Below are 21,765 nucleotides of genomic sequence, written 5' to 3'. Positions count from 1 at the left end.
GCCTCTTCCTCATCCTCTTCCTCGAGAGAATCCTCCTCGAGTGAAGAATGCTTTTTTCTCTCCAGTTGTTGAGTCCAGCCATTTCTTCTCTTTGACCCTGGTCTCTTGCTCTAGTAGAGCTCCTTCTATCTCGTGCAACTTCAATTCAGGTACATTCTTTAATGTTGCTACAATGTTTTCATATTCACCTTTGTCCACACTCGTCAGAAGCACTGCTAGTGCCTCATCATCTTCTACCTTTTTGCCAATGGTTGACAGTTTTTGCTTAATGCTCTTATATTTGTTCAAGTGTGATTGAAGGTCCAATGCTTTTTCATTCCTGCTCTTTTACTCATTTTCTCCTCTCACCTCTGGGAATTCATCTCTTCCCTCAACTACCCCCACAAATTTTTCCTCATGAGCAGATACATGGTTTTTGTCTACCATGTGTAAAACTGCTCCCCATTAAATTTTTGCTATCTCTTGTGCCGTACTCATGATGATGTGAAGGGGGTCTTACCTCTCTTGATCCAATTTTAAGATTCAAGGGCAGTGTCTATAGACCCTTTAACAACTCAACCAAGAGTTTAGGTGATGATTACAACAGATTTATCAGCATAAAATCACCAGAAATTACCTTAAACCAAGGGTAACAAATCTATACAAAATGGTTGGAGAATCAAACCATCTCCCAATTGCAATCTGAAGTTATAAGGATCTGTATCACATACCCAATGGTTAATTTGAACCCTCAATTGCACCAAAAAATAGTGATAAGTGTTGATTAATCACTGATTAGCAAATTAATCTCCTATTTTGTGTGCAAGAAACAGAGTATGCAAGGAGTCCAGATCTGAGGCCCTAGAGTTCAAATGAGCTCAAATCCTTTCAAGGCCATTAATAGAAATTAGTCTAGTAGAGGATTAAGCCAAGAAACACAAGATTTGACCAAACATTGAATGCTTAATCTCTGTTTTACCAACGTCACCTGCTCTACAGATTTGATGAAGAGCTTAGATCTCATTGTAGTCTTGATCAAATCAAAATCTGTCTTCACCAGCTTGTAGAGTACCCTTGAAAACCCCTAGGGCCAAGAGGAATCAGACCCATTGCATCTGGAGCAGCAGAGATCTCATTTTTCCTTTAGAAAATAGGCGCCTACAAAATCGCGTAGAACTGCTGCCTGCGCTGGCGGTTTGAGCTTTTGTTTGAATGGGCTGGAGTACAAGGGTTATAGCTATGCTTGGCTAAAGTGGTTTGGGCTAATTCGATGTATGAAGGAAGAGAGAGCTCCTCCACGAGCTGGGGGTATAGAGACTAATTGAAAATAGAGGTAAAACTTAATTATCTACTAATCCTCATTAGCCAAGTGATTAGCAAGATAATGGGCTCATAAATTGATGGATTCTAGGCTAGGCCCTGATACCATGTTAAATTTTGCAGCAATGTGATGAGCTATGGTGGATCAAATGCTAAAATCAACATAATTAATAAAGAGATTGGATGCTATTAAGATGTGATTAGTGAGCAATTAACCGATAGCTTAATGTACGCATGGGTAATCAAAAACCAGCAAATTCTCATTAGTCCAATGCCTCAATTTATAGAGTTTACATCCAAGCATCTAATCCCACTGATTTCTCCTTGATTTACTCCACCTCTTTTACTTGATTCTCTCCACCTCTTCCAGAATATCTCCACACATCCTAAATCTTCTCATGCTACCCTTTATTCTCTCCTAGTAGATACTTCTCACCTTTTCATAGCTTCTCTCTCTCTCTTTTATAGATTCTCTTTTTATAGCCTCTTGCTAAGGGCTTGTTCCCGCACACACCCTATTCACTTCTATATTTCAACACCTCCCCTCAAGTGAATAATCCTAGCACACCTAGACCCTATACCAAGTTTCCCTCTTACTTGGTAGTCCGCGAGACCAGTGCCTCAAGTCCCTCTACACTCATAGTCCCTGACTCTCTCTCTCTCTCTCTCTCTCTCTCTCTCTCTCTCTATGTGGTCGAAGGCTACTACAAGTGCTCGTGACCTTGACTAAAGTGCTTACACATACATCTACCACATGGCCTACATCGGTGGCTCAGAGGTGGTTTTACTCTATTGGGACGGCAGGTTACATTGGGTTGTGGGGTTTCTCTCTATCTCTGTCTCACAAAAGATGATCTGACTCCACTTCCTTAGGAGCCTCCATGAAGTTTGCCGATGTCGTTCCTTCTCCGGTGGGTTTGCTCTAGCAGTCTCTTGCCCTCTCCAGTTGTTGAGTCCAGCCATTTCTACTCTTTGACCCTGGTCTCTTGCTCTAGTAGAGCTCCTTCTATCTCGTGCAGCTTCAATTCAGGTACATTCTTTAATGTTGCTACAATGTTTTCATATTCACCTTTGTCCACACTCTTCAGAAGCACTGCTACTGCCTCATCATCTTCTACCTTTTTGCCAATGGCTGACACTTTTTGCTTAATGCTTTTATATTTGTTCAAGTGTGTAATTAAAGGTCCAGTCTAGCCATTTCTACTCTTTGACCCTGGTCTCTTGCTCTAGTAGAGCTCCTATCTCATGCAGCTTCAATTCAGGTACATTCTTTAATGTTGCTACAATGTTTTCACATTCACCTTTGTCCACACTCTTCAGAAGCACTACTAGTGCCTCATCATCTTCTACCTTTTTGCCAATGACTGACAGTTTTTGCTTAATGCTTTTATATTTGTTCAAGTGTGTGATTAAAGGTTCACTTTCCTTCATATCCAATTTGTAGAATTGCATTAACAGATTTATCTTTGACTTTTTAGCTTGTGTGCCAAATAATTTATTGAGTTTATCCCATGTATCTTTTGCCCATTGTATCCCTGTGATGTGATGTATGATTTCATCATTTAAACTGAGTGCGATAAGTCCCAATGCTTTTTCATTCCTGCTCTTTCACTCATTTTCCCCTCTCACCTCTGGGAATTCATCTCTTCCCTCAACTACCCCCACAAATTTTTCCTCATGAGTAGATACATGGTTTTTGTCTACCATGTATAAAACTGCTCCCCATTAAATTTTTGCTATCTCTTGTGCCGTACTCATGATGATGTGAAGGGGGTCTTACCTCTCTTGATATAATTTCAAGATTCAAGGGCAGTGTCGACCCTTTCACAACTCAATCAAGTGTTTAGGTGATGATTACAATCAGCATAAAATCCAAAATTACATTAAACCAAGGGTAACAAATCTATACCGAATGGTTAGAGTATCAAACCATCTCCAAATTGCAATCTGAAGTTATAGGGATCTGTATCACATACCCAATGGTTAATTTGAACCCTCAATTGCACCAAAAAATAGTGATAAGTGTTGATTAATCATTGATTAGCAAATTAATCCTCTATTTTGTGTGCAAAAAACAGAGTATGCAAGGAGTCCAGATCTGAGGCCCTAGAGTTCAAATGAGCTCAAATCCTTTGCCATTCATAGAAATTCGTCTAGTAGAGGATTAAGCCAAGAAACATAAGATTTGACCAAACATTGAATGCCTAATCTGTGTTTTACCGTCACCTACTCTGCAGATTTGATGAAGAGCTTAGATCTCATTGTAGTCTTGATCAAATCAAAATCTTTCTTCACCAGCTTGTAGAGCACCCTTGAAAACCCCTAGGGCCAAGAGGAATCAGACCCATTGCATCTGGAGCAGCAGAGATCTCATTTTTCCTTCAAAAAATAGGCGCCTACAAATCGCGTAGAACTGCTGCCTGCGCCGGCGGTTTGAGCTTTTGTTTGAATGGGCTGGAGTACAAGGATTATAGCTATGCTTGGCTCAAGTGGTTTGGGCTAATTTGATGTATGAAGGAAGAGAGAGCTCCTCCACCAAATGGGGGTATAGAGACTAATTGAAAATAGAGGTAAAAACTTAATTATCTACTAATCCTAATTAGCCAAGTGATTAGCAAGATAATGGGCTCATAAATTGATGGATTCTAGGCTAGGCCCTAATACCATGTTAAATTTGCAGCAATGTGATGAGCTATGGTGGATCAATTGCTAGAATCAACATCATTAATAAAGAGATTAGATGATAATTAAGATGTGATTAGTGAGTAATTAACTGATAGCTTAATGTAGGCATGGGTAATCAAAAAACAGCAAATTCTCATTAGGCCAATGCCTCAATTTATAGAGTTTACATCCAAGAATCTAATCCCACTGATTTCTCCTTGATTCACTTCACCTCTTTTGCTTGATTCTCTCCACCTCTTCCCAGAATATATCCACACATCCTAAATCTTCTCATGCTACCCTTTATTCTCTCCCAGTAGATACTTCTCACCTTATCACAGCTTCTCTCTCTTTTGTAGATTCTCTTTATAGCGCTGCTTGTTGCTAAGGGCTTGTTCCCGCACACACCCTATTCACTTATATTTACAACACCTCCCCCCCAAGTGAATAATCCTAGCACACCTAGACCCTATACCAAGTTTCCCTCTTACTTGGTTGTCTGCGACCAGTGCCTCAAGTCCCTACACTCATAGTCCTTGACTCTCTCTCTCTCTCTCTCTCTCTCTCTCTCTCTATGTGGTCGAAGGCTACTACAAGTGCTCGTGACCTTGACTAAAGTGCTCACACATACATCTACCACATGGCCTACATCGGCGGTGGCTCAGAGGTGGTTTTACTCTATTGGGACGGCAGGTTACATTGGGTTGTGGGGTTTCTCTCTATCTCTCTCTCACAAAAGATGATCTGACTCCACTTCCTTAGGAGCCTCCATGAAGTTTGCCGATGTCGTTCCTTCTCCACTGGGTTTGCTCTAGCAGTCTCTTGCCCTCTCTAGTTGTTGAGTCCAGCCATTTCTACTCTTTGACCCTGGTCTCTTGCTCTAGTAGAGCTCCTATCTTGTGCAGCTTCAATTCAGGTACATTCTTTAATGTTGCTACAATGTTTTCATATTCACCTTTGTCCACACTCTTCAGAAGCACTGCTAGTGCCTCATCATCTTCTACCTTTTTGCCAATGGCTGACAGTTTTTGCTTAATGCTTTTATATTTGTTCAAGTGTGTGATTAAAGGTTCAGTCCAGCCATTTCTACTCTTTGACCTTGGTCTCTTGCTCTAGTAGAGCTCCTTCTATCTCATGCAGCTTCAATTCAGGTACATTCTTTAATGTTGCTACAATGTTTTCATATTCACCTTTGTCCACACTCTTCAGAAGCACTACTAGTACCAATGGCTGACAGTTTTTGCTTAATGCTTTTATATTTGTTCAAGTGTGTGATTAAAGGTTCACTTTCCTTCATATCCAATTTGTAGAATTGCATTAACACATTTATCTTTGACTTTTTAGCTTGTGTGCCAAATAATTTATTGAGTTTATCCCATGTATCTTTTGCCCATTGTATCCCTGTGATGTGATGAATGATTTCATCATTTAAACTGAGTGCGATAAGTCCCAATGCTTTTTCATTCCTGCTCTTTCACTCATTTTCCTTCTCACCTCTGGGAATTCATCTCTTCCCTCAACTACCCCCACAAATTTTTCCTCATGAGCAGATACATGGTTTTTGTCTACCATGTGTAAAACTGCTCCCCATTAAATTTTTGCTATCTCTTGTGCCGTACTCATGATGATGTGAAGGGGGTCTTACCTCTCTTGATCTATTTTTAAGATTCAAGGGCAGTGTCTACCCTTTCACAACAAGTGAATCAAGTGTTTAGGTGATGATTACAACACATTTATCAGCATAAAATCACCAAAAATTACATTAAACCAAGGGTAACAAATCTATACGGAATGGTTGGAGTATCAAACCATCTCCGAATTACAATATGAACTTATAGGGATCTGTATTAGATACTTAATGGTTAATTCGAATCCTCAATTGTACCAAAAATTAGTGATAAGTGTTGATTAATCACTGATTAGCAAATTAATCCTCTATTTTGTGTGGAAAAAATAGAGTATGCAAGGAGTCCAGATTTGAGGCCCTAGAGTTCAAATGAGCTCAAATCCTTTCAAGGCCATTAATAGAAATTAGTCTAGTAGAGGATTAATTAAGCCAAGAAACATAGGATTTGACCAAACATTGAATGCTTAATCTCTATTTTACCGTCACCTGCTCTGCAGACTTGATGAAGAGCTTAGATCTCATTGTAGTCTTGATCAAATCAAAATCTGTCTTCACCAGCTTGTAGAGCATCCTTGAAACCCCCTAGGGCCAAGAGGAATCAGGCCCATTGCATCTGGGGAGCAGCAGAGATCTCATTTTTCCTTCAGAAAATAGGTGCCTACAAAATCGCGTAGAACTGCTGCCTGCACCGGCAGTTTGAGCTTTTGTTTGAATGGGCTAGAGTACAAGGATTATAGCTATGCTTGGCTAAAGTGGTTTGGGCTAATTTGATGTATGAAGAAAGAGAGCTCCTCCACCAACTGGGGGTATAGAGACTAATTGAAAATAGAGGTAAAAACATAATTATCTACTAATCCTAATTAGCCAAGTGATTAGCAAGATAATGGGCTCATAAATTGATGGATTCTAGGCTAGGCCCTGATACCATGTTAAATTTACAGCAATGTGATGAGCTATGGTGGATCAATTGCTAGAATCAATATCATTAATATAGAGATTAGATGATAATTAAGATGTGATTAGCTGATAGCTTAATGTAGGCATGGGTAATAAAAAACCAGCAAATTCTCATTAGGCCAATGCCTCAATTTATAGAGTTTAAATCCAAGAATCTTATCGCACTGATTTCTCCTTGATTCACTCCTCTTTTGCTTGATTCTCTCCATCTCTTCCCAGAATATCTCCACACATCCTAAAGCTTCTCATGCTACCCTTTATTCTCTCCCAGTAGATACTTCTCACCTTTTCAGAGCTTCTCTCTCTTTTATAGATTCTCTTTATAGCGCCTCTTGCTAAGGGCTTGTTCCCCCACACACCCTATTCACTTATATTTACAACCTCACCCCGTCAAGTGAATAATCCTAGCACACCTGGACCCTATACCAAGTTTCCCTCTTACTTGGTAGTCCGCGACCAGTGCCTCAAGTCCCTAAACTCATAGTCCTTGACTCTCTCTCTCTCTCTCTCTCTCTCTCTCTCTCTCTCTCTCTCTCTCTCTCTCTCTCTCTCTCTCAGAAAAGATGATCTGACTCCACTTCCTTAGGAGCCTTCATGAAGTCGGTCGATGTCGTTCCTTCTCCATTGGGTTTGCTGTAGCAGTCTCTTGCCATGTGTCCTAGCTTTCCATAGTTGTGGCAATAAAATTTGGCTATCTCTTGTGCCGTACTCATGATGATGTGAAGGGGGTCTTACCTCTTGATCCAATTTTAAGATTCAAGGACAGTGTCTACCCTTTTACAACTCAATCTGGTGTTTAGGTGATAATAACAACAGATTTATCACCATAAAATCACCAAAAATTACATTAAACAAAGAGTAACAAATCTGTACAGAATGGTTGGAGTATCAAACCATCTCTGATTAGCAATCTAAAGTTATAGGGATCTGTATCAAATACCCAATGGTTAATTTGAACCCTCATTGCACCAAAAAATAGTGATTAGTGCTGATTAATCATTGATTAACAAATTAATCACATGTGTTTTGTGTGCAAAAAATAGAGTATGCGGGGAGTCCAGATCTAAGGCCTTAGATTTCAAACGAGCTCAAATCTTTTCAAGGCCATCAAATGACCTTAAATCCTTTCAAGGCCATCAATAGCAATTAGTCTAGTAGAGGACTAAGCCAAGAAATACAAGATTTGACCAAACATTGAATGCTTAATCTCTATTTTACCGAAGTCACCTGCAGATTTGATGAAGAGCTTAGATCTCATTGTAGACTTGATCACCCTTAAAAATGATTCTCTCCACCTCTTCCCAGAATATCTCCACAAATCCTAAATCTTCTCATGCTACCCTTTATTCTCTCCCAGTAGATACTTCTCACCTTTTCATAGCTTCTCTCTCTCTCTTTTATAGATTCTCTTTTTATAGCCTCTTGCTAAGGGCTTGTTCCCGCACACACCCTATTCACTTCTATATTTCAACACCTCCCCTCAAGTGAATAATCCTAGCACACCTAGACCCTATACCAAGTTTCCCTCTTACTTGGTAGTCCGCGACCAGTGCCTCAAGTCCCTACACTCATAGTCCTTGACTCTCTCTCTCTCTCTCTCTCTCTCTCTCTCTCTCTCTCTCTCTCTCTATGTGGTCGAAGACTACTACAAGTGCTCGTGACCTCTATTAAAGTGCTCACACATACATCTACCACATGGCCTACATCGGTGGCTCAGAGGTGGTTTTACTCTATTGGGACGGCAGGTTACATTGGGTTGTGGGGTTTCTCTCTATCTCTGTCTCACAAAAGATGATCTGACTCCACTTCCTTAGGAGCCTCCATGAAGTTTGCCGATGTCGTTCCTTCTCCGGTGGGTTTGCTCTAGCAGTCTCTTGCCCTCTCCAGTTGTTGAGTCCAGCCATTTCTACTCTTTGACCCTGGTCTCTTGCTCTAGTAGAGCTCCTTCTATCTCGTGCAGCTTCAATTCAGGTACATTCTTTAATGTTGCTACAATGTTTTCATATTCACCTTTGTCCACACACTTCAGAAGCACTGCTAGTGCCTCATCATCTTCTACCTTTTTGCCAATGGCTGACACTTTTTGCTTAATGCTTTTATATTTGTTCAAGTGTGTGATTAAAGGTTCACTTTCCTTCGTATCCAATTTGTAGAATTGCATTAACACATTTATCTTTGACTTTTTAGCTTGTGTGCCAAATAATTTATTGAGTTTATCCCATGTATCTTTTGCCCATTATATCCCTGTTTGATGTGATGAATGATTTCATCATTTAAACATAAGTCCCAATGCTTTTCATTCCTACTCTTTCACTCATTTTTCCCTCTCACCTCTGGGAATTCATCTCTTCCCTCAACTACCCCCACAAATTTTTCCTCATGAGTAGATACATGGTTTTTGTCTACCATGTATAAAACTGCTCCCCATTAAATTTTTGCTATCTCTTGTGCCGTACTCATGATGATGTGAAGGGGGTCTTACCTCTCTTGATATAATTTTAAGATTCAAGGGCAGTGTCGACCCTTTCACAACTCAATCAAGTGTTTAGGTGATGATTACAATCAGCATAAAATCTAGAAATTACATTAAACCAAGGGTAACAAATCTATACGGAATGGTTAGAGTATCAAACCATCTCCAAATTGCAATCTGAAGTTATAGGGATCTGTATCACATACCCAATGGTTAATTTGAACCCTCAATTGCACCAAAAAATAGTGATAAGTGTTGATTAATCATTGATTAGCAAATTAATCCTCTATTTTGTGTGCAAAAAACAGAGTATGCAAGGAGTCCAGATCTCAGGCCCTAGAGTTCAAATGAGCTCAAATCCTTTGCCATTCATAGAAATTCGTCTAGTAGAGGATTAAGCCAAGAAACATAAGATTTGACCAAACATTGAATGCCTAATCTCTGTTTTACCGTCACCTGCTCTACAGATTTGATGAAGAGCTTAGATCTCATTGTAGTCTTGATCAAATCAAAATCTGTCTTCACCTGCTTGTAGAGCACCCTTGAAAACCCCTAGGGCCAAGAGGAATCAGACCCATTGCATCTGGAGCAGCAGAGATCTCATTTTTCCTTCAAAAAATAGGCGCCTACAAATCGCGTAGAACTGCTGCCTGCGCCGACGGTTTGAGCTTTTGTTTGAATGGGCTGGAGTACAAGGGTTATAGCTATGCTTGGCTCAAGTGGTTTGGGCTAATTTGATGTATGAAGGAAGAGAGAGCTCCTCCACCAAATGGGGGTATAGACACTAATTGAAAATAGAGGTAAAAACTTAATTATCTACTAATCCTAATTAGCCAAGTGATTATCAAGATAATGGGCTCATAAATTGATGGATTCTAGGCTAGGCCCTAATACCATGTTAAATTTGCAGCAATGTGATGAGCTATGGTGGATCAATTGCTAGAATCAACATCATTAATAAAGAGATTAGATGATAATTAAGATGTGATTAGTGAGTAATTAACTGATAGCTTAATGTAGGCATGGGTAATCAAAAAACAGCAAGTTCTCATTAGGCCAATGCCTCAATTTATAGAGTTTACATCCAAGAATCTAATCCCATTGATTTCTCCTTGATTCACTTCACCTCTTTTGCTTGTTCCCGCACACACCCTATTCACTTATATTTACAACACCTCCCCCTCAAGTGAATAATCCTAGCACACCTAGACGCTATACCAAGTTTCCCTCTTACTTGGTTGTCTGCGACCAGTGCCTCAAGTCCCTACACTCATAGTCCTTGACACTCTCTCTCTCTCTCTCTCTCTCTCTCTCTCTCTCTCTCTCTCTCTCTCTATGTGGTCGAAGGCTACTACAAGTGCTCGTGACCTTGACTAAAGTGCTCATACATACATCTACCACATGGCCTACATCGGTGGCTCAGAGGTGGTTTTACTCTATTGGGATGGCAGGTTACATTGGGTTGTGGGGTTTCTCTCTATCTCTCTCTCACAAAAGATGATCTGACTCCACTTCCTTAGGAGCCTCCATGAAGTTTGCCGATGTCGTTCCTTCTCCACTGGGTTTGCTCTAGCAGTCTCTTGCCCTCTCCAGTTGTTGAGTCCAGCCATTTCTACTCTTTGACCCTGGTCTCTTGCTCTAGTAGAGCTCCTATCTTGTGCAGCTTCAATTCAGGTACATTCTTTAATGTTGCTACAATGTTTTCATATTCACCTTTGTCCACACTCTTCAGAAGCACTGCTAGTGCCTCATCATCTTCTACCTTTTTGCCAATGGCTGACAGTTTTTGCTTAATGCTTTTATATTTGTTCAAGTGTGTGATTAAAGGTTCAGTCCAGCCATTTCTACTCTTTGACCCTGGTCTCTTGCTCTAGTAGAGATCCTTCTATCTCATGCAGCTTCAATTCAGGTACATTCTTTAATGTTGCTACAATGTTTTCATACTCACCTTTGTCCACACTCTTCAGAAGCACTGCTAGTGCCTCATCATCTTCTACCTTTTTGCCAATGGCTGACAGTTTTTGCTTAATGCTTTTATATTTGTTCAAGTGTGTGATTAAAGGTTCACTTTCCTTCATATCCAATTTGTAGAATTGCATTAACACATTTATCTTTGACTTTTTAGCTTGTGTGCCAAATAATTTATTGAGTTTATCCCATGTATCTTTTGCCCATTGTATCCCTGTGATGTGATGAATGATTTCATCATTTAAACTAAGTGCGATAAGTCCCAATGCTTTTTCATTCCTGCTCTTTCACTCATTTTTCCCTCTCACCTCTGGGAATTCATCTCTTCCCTCAACTACCCCCACAAATTTTTCCTCATGAGCAGATACATGGTTTTTGTCTACCATGTGTAAAACTGCTCCCCATTAAATTTTTGCTATCTCTTGTGCCCTACTCATGATGATGTGAAGGGGGTCTTACCTCTCTTGATCTATATTCAAGGGCAGTGTCTACCCTTTCACAACAAGTGAATCAAGTGTTTAGGTGATGATTACAACACATTTATCAGCATAAAATCACCAGAAATTACATTAAACCAAGGGTAACAAATCTATACGGAATGGTTGGAGTATCAAACCATCTCCGAATTACAATATGAAGTTATAGGGATCTGTATTAGATACTTAATGGTTAATTCAAATCCTCAATTACACCAAAAATTAGTGATAAGTATTGATTAATCATTGATTAGCAAATTAATCCTCTATTTTGTGTGGAAATAATAGAGTATGCAAGGAGTCCAGATCTGAGGCCCTAGAGTTCAAATGAGCTCAAATCCTTTCAAGGCCATTAATAGAAATTAGTCTAGTAGAGGATTAAGCCAAGAAACATAAGATTTGACCAAACATTGAATGCTTAATCTCTGTTTTACCGTCACCTGCTCTGCAAATTTGATGAAGAGCTTAGATCTCATTGTAGTCTTGATCAAATCAAAATCTATCTTCACCAGCTTGTAGAGCATCCTTGAAAACCCCTAGGGCCAAGAGGAATCAGACCCATTGCATCTGGGGAGAGCAGAGATCTCATTTTTCCTTCAAAAAATAGGTGCCTACAAAATCGCGTAGAACTGCTGCCTGCACCGGTAGTTTGAGCTTTTGTTTGAATGGGCTAGAGTACAAGGATTATAGCTATGCTTGGCTAAAGTGGTTTGGGCTAATTTGATGTATGAAGAAAGAGAGCTCCTCCACCAACTGGGGGTATAGAGACTAATTGAAAATAGAGGTAAAAACTTAATTATCTACTAATCCTAATTAGCCAAGTGATTAGCAAGATAATGGGCTCATAAATTGATGGATTCTAGGCTAGGCCCTGATACCATGTTAAATTTGCAGCAATGTGATGAGCTATGGTGGATCAATTGCTAGAATCAATATCATTAATATAGAGATTAGATGATAATTAAGATGTGATTAGCTGATAGCTTAATGTAGGCATGGGTAATAAAAAACCAGCAAATTCTCATTAGGCCAATGCCTCAATTTATAGAGTTTAAATCCAAGAATCTTATTGCACTGATTTCTCCTTGATTCACTCCTCTTTTGCTTGATTCTCTCCACCTCTTCCCAGAATATCTCCACACATCCTAAATCTTCTCATGCTACCCTTTATTCTCTCCCAGTAGATACTTCTCACCTTTTCAGAGCTTCTCTCTCTTTTATAGATTCTCTTTATAGCGCTTCTTGCTAAGGGCTTGTTCCCCCACACACCCTATTCACTTAATTTTACAACCTCACCCCGTCAAGTGAATAATCCTAGCACACCTGGACCCTATACCAAGTTTCCCTCTTACTTGGTAGTCCTTGACTCTCTCTCTCTCTCTCTCTCTCTCTCTCTCTCTCTCTCTCTCTCTCTCTCTCTCTCTCTCTCTCTCTCTCTCTCTCTCTCTCTCTATGTGGTCGAAGGCTACTACAAGTGCTCGTGACCTTGACTAAAGTGCTCACACATACATCTACCACATGGCCTACATCGGTGGCTCAGAGGTGGTTTTACTCTATTGGGACGGCAGGTTACATTGGGTTGTGGGCTTTCTCTCTATCTCTGTCTCACAAAAGATGATCTGACTCCACTTCCTTAGGAGCCTCCATGAAGTTTGCCGATGTCGTTCCTTCTCCGGTGGGTTTGCTCTAGCAGTCTCTTGCCCTCTCCAGTTGTTGAGTCCAGCCATTTCTACTCTTTGACCCTGGTCTCTTGCTCTAGTAGAGCTCCTTCTATCTCGTGCAGCTTCAATTCAGGTACATTCTTTAATGTTGCTACAATGTTTTCATATTCACCTTTGTCCACACTCTTCAGAAGCACTGCTAGTGCCTCATCATGTTCTACCTTTTTGCCAATGGCTGACAGTTTTTGCTTAATGCTTTTATATTTATTCAAGTGTGTGATTAAAGGTTCAGTCCAGCCATTTCTACTCTTTGACCCTGGTCTCTTGCTCTAGTAGAGCTCCTTCTATCTCATGCAGCTTCAATTCAGGTACATTCTTTAATGTTGCTACAATGTTTTCACATTCACCTTTGTACACACTTTTCAGTGCCTCATCATCTTCTACCTTTTTGCCAATGATCTGACAACTTTTGCTTAATACTTTTATATTTGTTCAAGTGTGTGATTAAAGGTTCACTTTCCTTCATATCCAATTTGTAGAATTGCATTAACAGATTTATCTTTGACTTTTTAGCTTGTGTGCCAAATAATTTATTGAGTTTATCCCATGTATCTTTTGCCCATTGTATCCCTGTGATGTGATGAATGATTTCATCATTTAAACTAAGTGCGATAAGTCCCAATGCTTTTTCATTCCTGCTCTTTCACTCATTTTTCTTCTCACCTCTGGGAATTCATCTCTTCCCTCAACTACCCCCACAAATTTTTCCTCATGAGCAGATACATGGTTTTTGTCTACCATGTGTAAAACTGCTCCCCATTAAATTTTTGCTATCTCTTGTGCCGTACTCATGATGATGTGAAGGGGGTCTTACCTCTCTTGATCTATTTTTAAGATTCAAGGGCAGTGTCTACCCTTTCACAACAAGTGAATCAAGTGTTTAGGTGATGATTACAACACATTTATCAGCATAAAATCACCAAAAATTACATTAAACCAAGGGTAACAAATCTATACGGAATGGTTGGAGTATCAAACCATCTCCGAATTACAATATGAACTTATAGGGATCTGTATTAGATACTTAATGGTTAATTCGAATCCTCAATTGTACCAAAAATTAGTGATAAGTGTTGATTAATCATTGATTAGCAAATTAATCCTCTATTTTGTGTGGAAAAAATAGAGTATGCAAGGAGTCCAGATCTGAGGCCCTAGAGTTCAAATGAGCTCAAATCCTTTCAAGGCCATTAATAGAAATTAGTCTAGTAGAGGATTAATTAAGCCAAGAAACATAGGATTTGACCAAACATTGAATGCTTAATCTCTATTTTACCGTCACCTGCTCTGCAGACTTGATGAAGAGCTTAGATCTCATTGTAGTCTTGATCAAATCAAAATCTGTCTTCACCAGCTTGTAGAGCATCCTTGAAACCCCCTAGGGCCAAGAGGAATCAGGCCCATTGCATCTGGGGAGCAGCAGAGATCTCATTTTTCCTTCAGAAAATAGGTGCCTACAAAATCGCGTAGAACTGCTGCCTGCACCGGCAGTTTGAGCTTTTGTTTGAATGGGCTAGAGTACAAGGATTATAGCTATGCTTGGCTAAAGTGGTTTGGGCTAATTTGATGTATGAAGAAAGAGAGCTCCTCCACCAACTGGGGGTATAGAGACTAATTGAAAATAGAGGTAAAAACATAATTATCTACTAATCCTAATTAGCCAAGTGATTAGCAAGATAATGGGCTCATAAATTGATGGATTCTAGGCTAGGCCCTGATACCATGTTAAATTTGCAGCAATGTGATGAGCTATGGTGGATCAATTGCTAGAATCAATATCATTAATATAGAGATTAGATGATAATTAAGATGTGATTAGCTGATAGCTTAATGTAGGCATGGGTAATAAAAAACCAGCAAATTCTCATTAGGCCAATGCCTCAATTTATAGAGTTTAAATCCAAGAATCTTATCGCACTGATTTCTCCTTGATTCACTCCTCTTTTGCTTGATTCTCTCCATCTCTTCCCAGAATATCTCCACACATCCTAAAGCTTCTCATGCTACCCTTTATTCTCTCCCAGTAGATACTTCTCACCTTTTCAGAGCTTCTCTCTCTTTTATAGATTCTCTTTATAGCGCCTCTTGCTAAGGGCTTGTTCCCCCACACACCCTATTCACTTATATTTACAACCTCACCCCGTCAAGTGAATAATCCTAGCACACCTGGACCCTATACCAAGTTTCCCTCTTACTTGGTAGTCCGCGACCAGTGCCTCAAGTCCCTAAACTCATAGTCCTTGACTCTCTCTCTCTCTCTCTCTCTCTCTCTCTCTCTCTCTCTCTCTCTCTCTCTCAGAAAAGATGATCTGACTCCACTTCCTTAGGAGCCTTCATGAAGTCGGTCGATGTCGTTCCTTCTCCATTGGGTTTGCTGTAGCAGTCTCTTGCCATGTGTCCTAGCTTTCCATAGTTGTGGCAATAAAATTTGGCTATCTCTTGTGCCGTACTCATGATGATGTGAAGGGGGTCTTACCTCTTGATCCAATTTTAAGATTCAAGGACAGTGTCTACCCTTTTACAACTCAATCTGGTGTTTAGGTGATAATAACAACAGATTTATCACCATAAAATCACCAAAAATTACATTAAACAAAGAGTAACAAATCTGTACAGAATGGTTGGAGTATCAAACCATCTCTGATTAGCAATCTAAAGTTATAGGGATCTGTATCAAATACCCAATGGTTAATTTGAACCCTCATTGCACCAAAAAATAGTGATTAGTGCTGATTAATCATTGATTAACAAATTAATCACATGTGTTTTGTGTGCAAAAAATAGAGTATGCGGGGAGTCCAGATCTAAGGCCTTAGATTTCAAACGAGCTCAAATCTTTTCAAGGCCATCAAATGACCTTAAATCCTTTCAAGGCCATCAATAGCAATTAGTCTAGTAGAGGACTAAGCCAAGAAATACAAGATTTGACCAAACATTGAATGCTTAATCTCTATTTTACCGAAGTCACCTGCAGATTTGATGAAGAGCTTAGATCTCATTGTAGACTTGATCACCCTTAAAAATGATTCTCTCCACCTCTTCCCAGAATATCTCCACAAATCCTAAATCTTCTCATGCTACCCTTTATTCTCTCCCAGTAGATACTTCTCACCTTTTCATAGCTTCTCTCTCTCTCTTTTATAGATTCTCTTTTTATAGCCTCTTGCTAAGGGCTTGTTCCCGCACACACCCTATTCACTTCTATATTTCAACACCTCCCCTCAAGTGAATAATCCTAGCACACCTAGACCCTATACCAAGTTTCCCTCTTACTTGGTAGTCCGCGACCAGTGCCTCAAGTCCCTACACTCATAGTCCTTGACTCTCTCTCTCTCTCTCTCTCTCTCTCTCTCTCTCTCTCTCTCTCTCTCTCTCTCTCTCTCTCTATGTGGTCGAAGACTACTACAAGTGCTCGTGACCTCTATTAAAGTGCTCACACATACATCTACCACATGGCCTACATCGGTGGCTCAGAGGTGGTTTTACTCTATTGGGACGGCAGGTTACATTGGGTTGTGGGGTTTCTCTCTATCTCTGTCTCACAAAAGATGATCTGACTCCACTTCCTTAGGAGCCTCCATGAAGTTTGCCGATGTCGTTCCTTCTCCGGTGGGTTTGCTCTAGCAGTCTCTTGCCCTCTCCAGTTGTTGAGTCCAGCCATTTCTACTCTTTGACCCTGGTCTCTTGCTCTAGTAGAGCTCCTTCTATCTCGTGCAGCTTCAATTCAGGTACATTCTTTAATGTTGCTACAATGTTTTCATATTCACCTTTGTCCACACACTTCAGAAGCACTGCTAGTGCCTCATCATCTTCTACCTTTTTGCCAATGGCTGACACTTTTTGCTTAATGCTTTTATATTTGTTCAAGTGTGTGATTAAAGGTTCACTTTCCTTCGTATCCAATTTGTAGAATTGCATTAACACATTTATCTTTGACTTTTTAGCTTGTGTGCCAAATAATTTATTGAGTTTATCCCATGTATCTTTTGCCCATTATATCCCTGTTTGATGTGATGAATGATTTCATCATTTAAACATAAGTCCCAATGCTTTTCATTCCTACTCTTTCACTCATTTTTCCCTCTCACCTCTGGGAATTCATCTCTTCCCTCAACTACCCCCACAAATTTTTCCTCATGAGTAGATACATGGTTTTTGTCTACCATGTATAAAACTGCTCCCCATTAAATTTTTGCTATCTCTTGTGCCGTACTCATGATGATGTGAAGGGGGTCTTACCTCTCTTGATATAATTTTAAGATTCAAGGGCAGTGTCGACCCGTTCACAACTCAATCAAGTGTTTAGGTGATGATTACAATCAGCATAAAATCTAGAAATTACATTAAACCAAGGGTAACAAATCTATACGGAATGGTTAGAGTATCAAACCATCTCCAAATTGCAATCTGAAGTTATAGGGATCTGTATCACATACCCAATGGTTAATTTGAACCCTCAATTGCACCAAAAAATAGTGATAAGTGTTGATTAATCATTGATTAGCAAATTAATCCTCTATTTTGTGTGCAAAAAACAGAGTATGCAAGGAGTCCAGATCTCAGGCCCTAGAGTTCAAATGAGCTCAAATCCTTTGCCATTCATAGAAATTCGTCTAGTAGAGGATTAAGCCAAGAAACATAAGATTTGACCAAACATTGAATGCCTAATCTCTGTTTTACCGTCACCTGCTCTACAGATTTGATGAAGAGCTTAGATCTCATTGTAGTCTTGATCAAATCAAAATCTGTCTTCACCTGCTTGTAGAGCACCCTTGAAAACCCCTAGGGCCAAGAGGAATCAGACCCATTGCATCTGGAGCAGCAGAGATCTCATTTTTCCTTCAAAAAATAGGCGCCTACAAATCGCGTAGAACTGCTGCCTGCGCCGACGGTTTGAGCTTTTGTTTGAATGGGCTGGAGTACAAGGGTTATAGCTATGCTTGGCTCAAGTGGTTTGGGCTAATTTGATGTATGAAGGAAGAGAGAGCTCCTCCACCAAATGGGGGTATAGACACTAATTGAAAATAGAGGTAAAAACTTAATTATCTAGTAATCCTAATTAGCCAAGTGATTATCAAGATAATGGGCTCATAAATTGATGGATTCTAGGCTAGGCCCTAATACCATGTTAAATTTGCAGCAATGTGATGAGCTATGGTGGATCAATTGCTAGAATCAACATCATTAATAAAGAGATTAGATGATAATTAAGATGTGATTAGTGAGTAATTAACTGATAGCTTAATGTAGGCATGGGTAATCAAAAAACAGCAAGTTCTCATTAGGCCAATGCCTCAATTTATAGAGTTTACATCCAAGAATCTAATCCCACTGATTTCTCCTTGATTCACTTCACCTCTTTTGCTTGTTCCCGCACACACCCTATTCACTTATATTTACAACACCTCCCCCTCAAGTGAATAATCCTAGCACACCTAGACGCTATACCAAGTTTCCCTCTTACTTGGTTGTCTGCGACCAGTGCCTCAAGTCCCTACACATAGTCCTTGACATCTCTCTCTCTCTCTCTCTCTCTCTCTCTCTCTCTCTCTCTCTCTCTCTCTCTCTCTCTATGTGGTCGAAGGCTACTACAAGTGCTCGTGACCTTGACTAAAGTGCTCATACATACATCTACCACATGGCCTACATCGGTGGCTCAGAGGTGGTTTTACTCTATTGGGATGGCAGGTTACATTGGGTTGTGGGGTTTCTCTCTATCTCTCTCTCACAAAAGATGATCTGACTCCACTTCCTTAGGAGCCTCCATGAAGTTTGCCGATGTCGTTCCTTCTCCACTGGGTTTGCTCTAGCAGTCTCTTGCCCTCTCCAGTTGTTGAGTCCAGCCATTTCTACTCTTTGACCCTGGTCTCTTGCTCTAGTAGAGCTCCTATCTTGTGCAGCTTCAATTCAGGTACATTCTTTAATGTTGCTACAATGTTTTCATATTCACCTTTGTCCACACTCTTCAGAAGCACTGCTAGTGCCTCATCATCTTCTACCTTTTTGCCAATGGCTGACAGTTTTTGCTTAATGCTTTTATATTTGTTCAAGTGTGTGATTAAAGGTTCAGTCCAGCCATTTCTACTCTTTGACCCTGGTCTCTTGCTCTAGTAGAGATCCTTCTATCTCATGCAGCTTCAATTCAGGTACATTCTTTAATGTTGCTACAATGTTTTCATACTCACCTTTGTCCACACTCTTCAGAAGCACTGCTAGTGCCTCATCATCTTCTACCTTTTTGCCAATGGCTGACAGTTTTTGCTTAATGCTTTTATATTTGTTCAAGTGTGTGATTAAAGGTTCACTTTCCTTCATATCCAATTTGTAGAATTGCATTAACACATTTATCTTTGACTTTTTAGCTTGTGTGCCAAATAATTTATTGAGTTTATCCCATGTATCTTTTGCCCATTGTATCCCTGTGATGTGATGAATGATTTCATCATTTAAACTAAGTGCGATAAGTCCCAATGCTTTTTCATTCCTGCTCTTTCACTCATTTTTCCCTCTCACCTCTGGGAATTCATCTCTTCCCTCAACTACCCCCACAAATTTTTCCTCATGAGCAGATACATGGTTTTTGTCTACCATGTGTAAAACTGCTCCCCATTAAATTTTTGCTATCTCTTGTGCCGTACTCATGATGATGTGAAGGGGGTCTTACCTCTCTTGATCTATATTCAAGGGCAGTGTCTACCCTTTCACAACAAGTGAATCAAGTGTTTAGGTGATGATTACAACACATTTATCAGCATAAAATCACCAGAAATTACATTAAACCAAGGGTAACAAATCTATACGGAATGGTTGGAGTATCAAACCATCTCCGAATTACAATATGAAGTTATAGGGATCTGTATTAGATACTTAATGGTTAATTCAAATCCTCAATTACACCAAAAATTAGTGATAAGTATTGATTAATCATTGATTAGCAAATTAATCCTCTATTTTGTGTGGAAATAATAGAGTATGCAAGGAGTCCAGATCTGAGGCCCTAGAGTTCAAATGAGCTCAAATCCTTTCAAGGCCATTAATAGAAATTAGTCTAGTAGAGGATTAAGCCAAGAAACATAAGATTTGACCAAACATTGAATGCTTAATCTCTGTTTTACCGTCACCTGCTCTGCAGATTTGATGAAGAGCTTAGATCTCATTGTAGTCTTGATCAAATCAAAATCTATCTTCACCAGCTTGTAGAGCATCCTTGAAAACCCCTAGGGCCAAGAGGAATCAGACCCATTGCATCTGGGGAGAGCAGAGATCTCATTTTTCCTTCAGAAAATAGGTGCCTACAAAATCGCGTAGAACTGCTGCCTGCACCGGTAGTTTGAGCTTTTGTTTGAATGGGCTAGAGTACAAGGATTATAGCTATGCTTGGCTAAAGTGGTTTGGGCTAATTTGATGTATGAAGAAAGAGAGCTCCTCCACCAACTGGGGGTATAGAGACTAATTGAAAATAGAGGTAAAAACTTAATTATCTACTAATCCTAATTAGCCAAGTGATTAGCAAGATAATGGGCTCATAAATTGATGGATTCTAGGCTAGGCCCTGATACCATGTTAAATTTGCAGCAATGTGATGAGCTATGGTGGATCAATTGCTAGAATCAATATCATTAATATAGAGATTAGATGATAATTAAGATGTGATTAGCTGATAGCTTAATGTAGGCATGGGTAATAAAAAACCAGCAAATTCTCATTAGGCCAATGCCTCAATTTATAGAGTTTAAATCCAAGAATCTTATTGCACTGATTTCTCCTTGATTCACTCCTCTTTTGCTTGATTCTCTCCACCTCTTCCCAGAATATCTCCACACATCCTAAATCTTCTCATGCTACCCTTTATTCTCTCCCAGTAGATACTTCTCACCTTTTCAGAGCTTCTCTCTCTTTTATAGATTCTCTTTATAGCGCTTCTTGCTAAGGGCTTGTTCCCCCACACACCCTATTCACTTAATTTTACAACCTCACCCCGTCAAGTGAATAATCCTAGCACACCTGGACCCTATACCAAGTTTCCCTCTTACTTGGTAGTCCTTGACTCTCTCTCTCTCTCTCTCTCTCTCTCTCTCTCTCTCTATGTGGTCGAAGGCTACTACAAGTGCTCGTGACCTTGACTAAAGTGCTCACACATACATCTACCACATGGCCTACATCGGTGGCTCAGAGGTGGTTTTACTCTATTGGGACGGCAGGTTACATTGGGTTGTGGGGTTTCTCTCTATCTCTGTCTCACAAAAGATGATCTGACTCCACTTCCTTAGGAGCCTCCATGAAGTTTGCCGATGTCGTTCCTTCTCCGGTGGGTTTGCTCTAGCAGTCTCTTGCCCTCTCCAGTTGTTGAGTCCAGCCATTTCTACTCTTTGACCCTGGTCTCTTGCTCTAGTAGAGCTCCTTCTATCTCGTGCAGCTTCAATTCAGGTACATTCTTTAATGTTGCTACAATGTTTTCATATTCACCTTTGTCCACACTCTTCAGAAGCACTGCTAGTGCCTCATCATGTTCTACCTTTTTGCCAATGGCTGACAGTTTTTGCTTAATGCTTTTATATTTATTCAAGTGTGTGATTAAAG

Source organism: Cibotium barometz, chromosome 28 (assembly GCF_041138505.1).
Source record: "Cibotium barometz isolate CiBa-2024 chromosome 28, ASM4113850v1, whole genome shotgun sequence".
Lineage (NCBI taxonomy): Eukaryota > Viridiplantae > Streptophyta > Polypodiopsida > Cyatheales > Cibotiaceae > Cibotium > Cibotium barometz.
The sequence above is the reverse complement of the archived record's forward strand: the minus strand, read 5'-3'. Positions refer to the sequence as shown.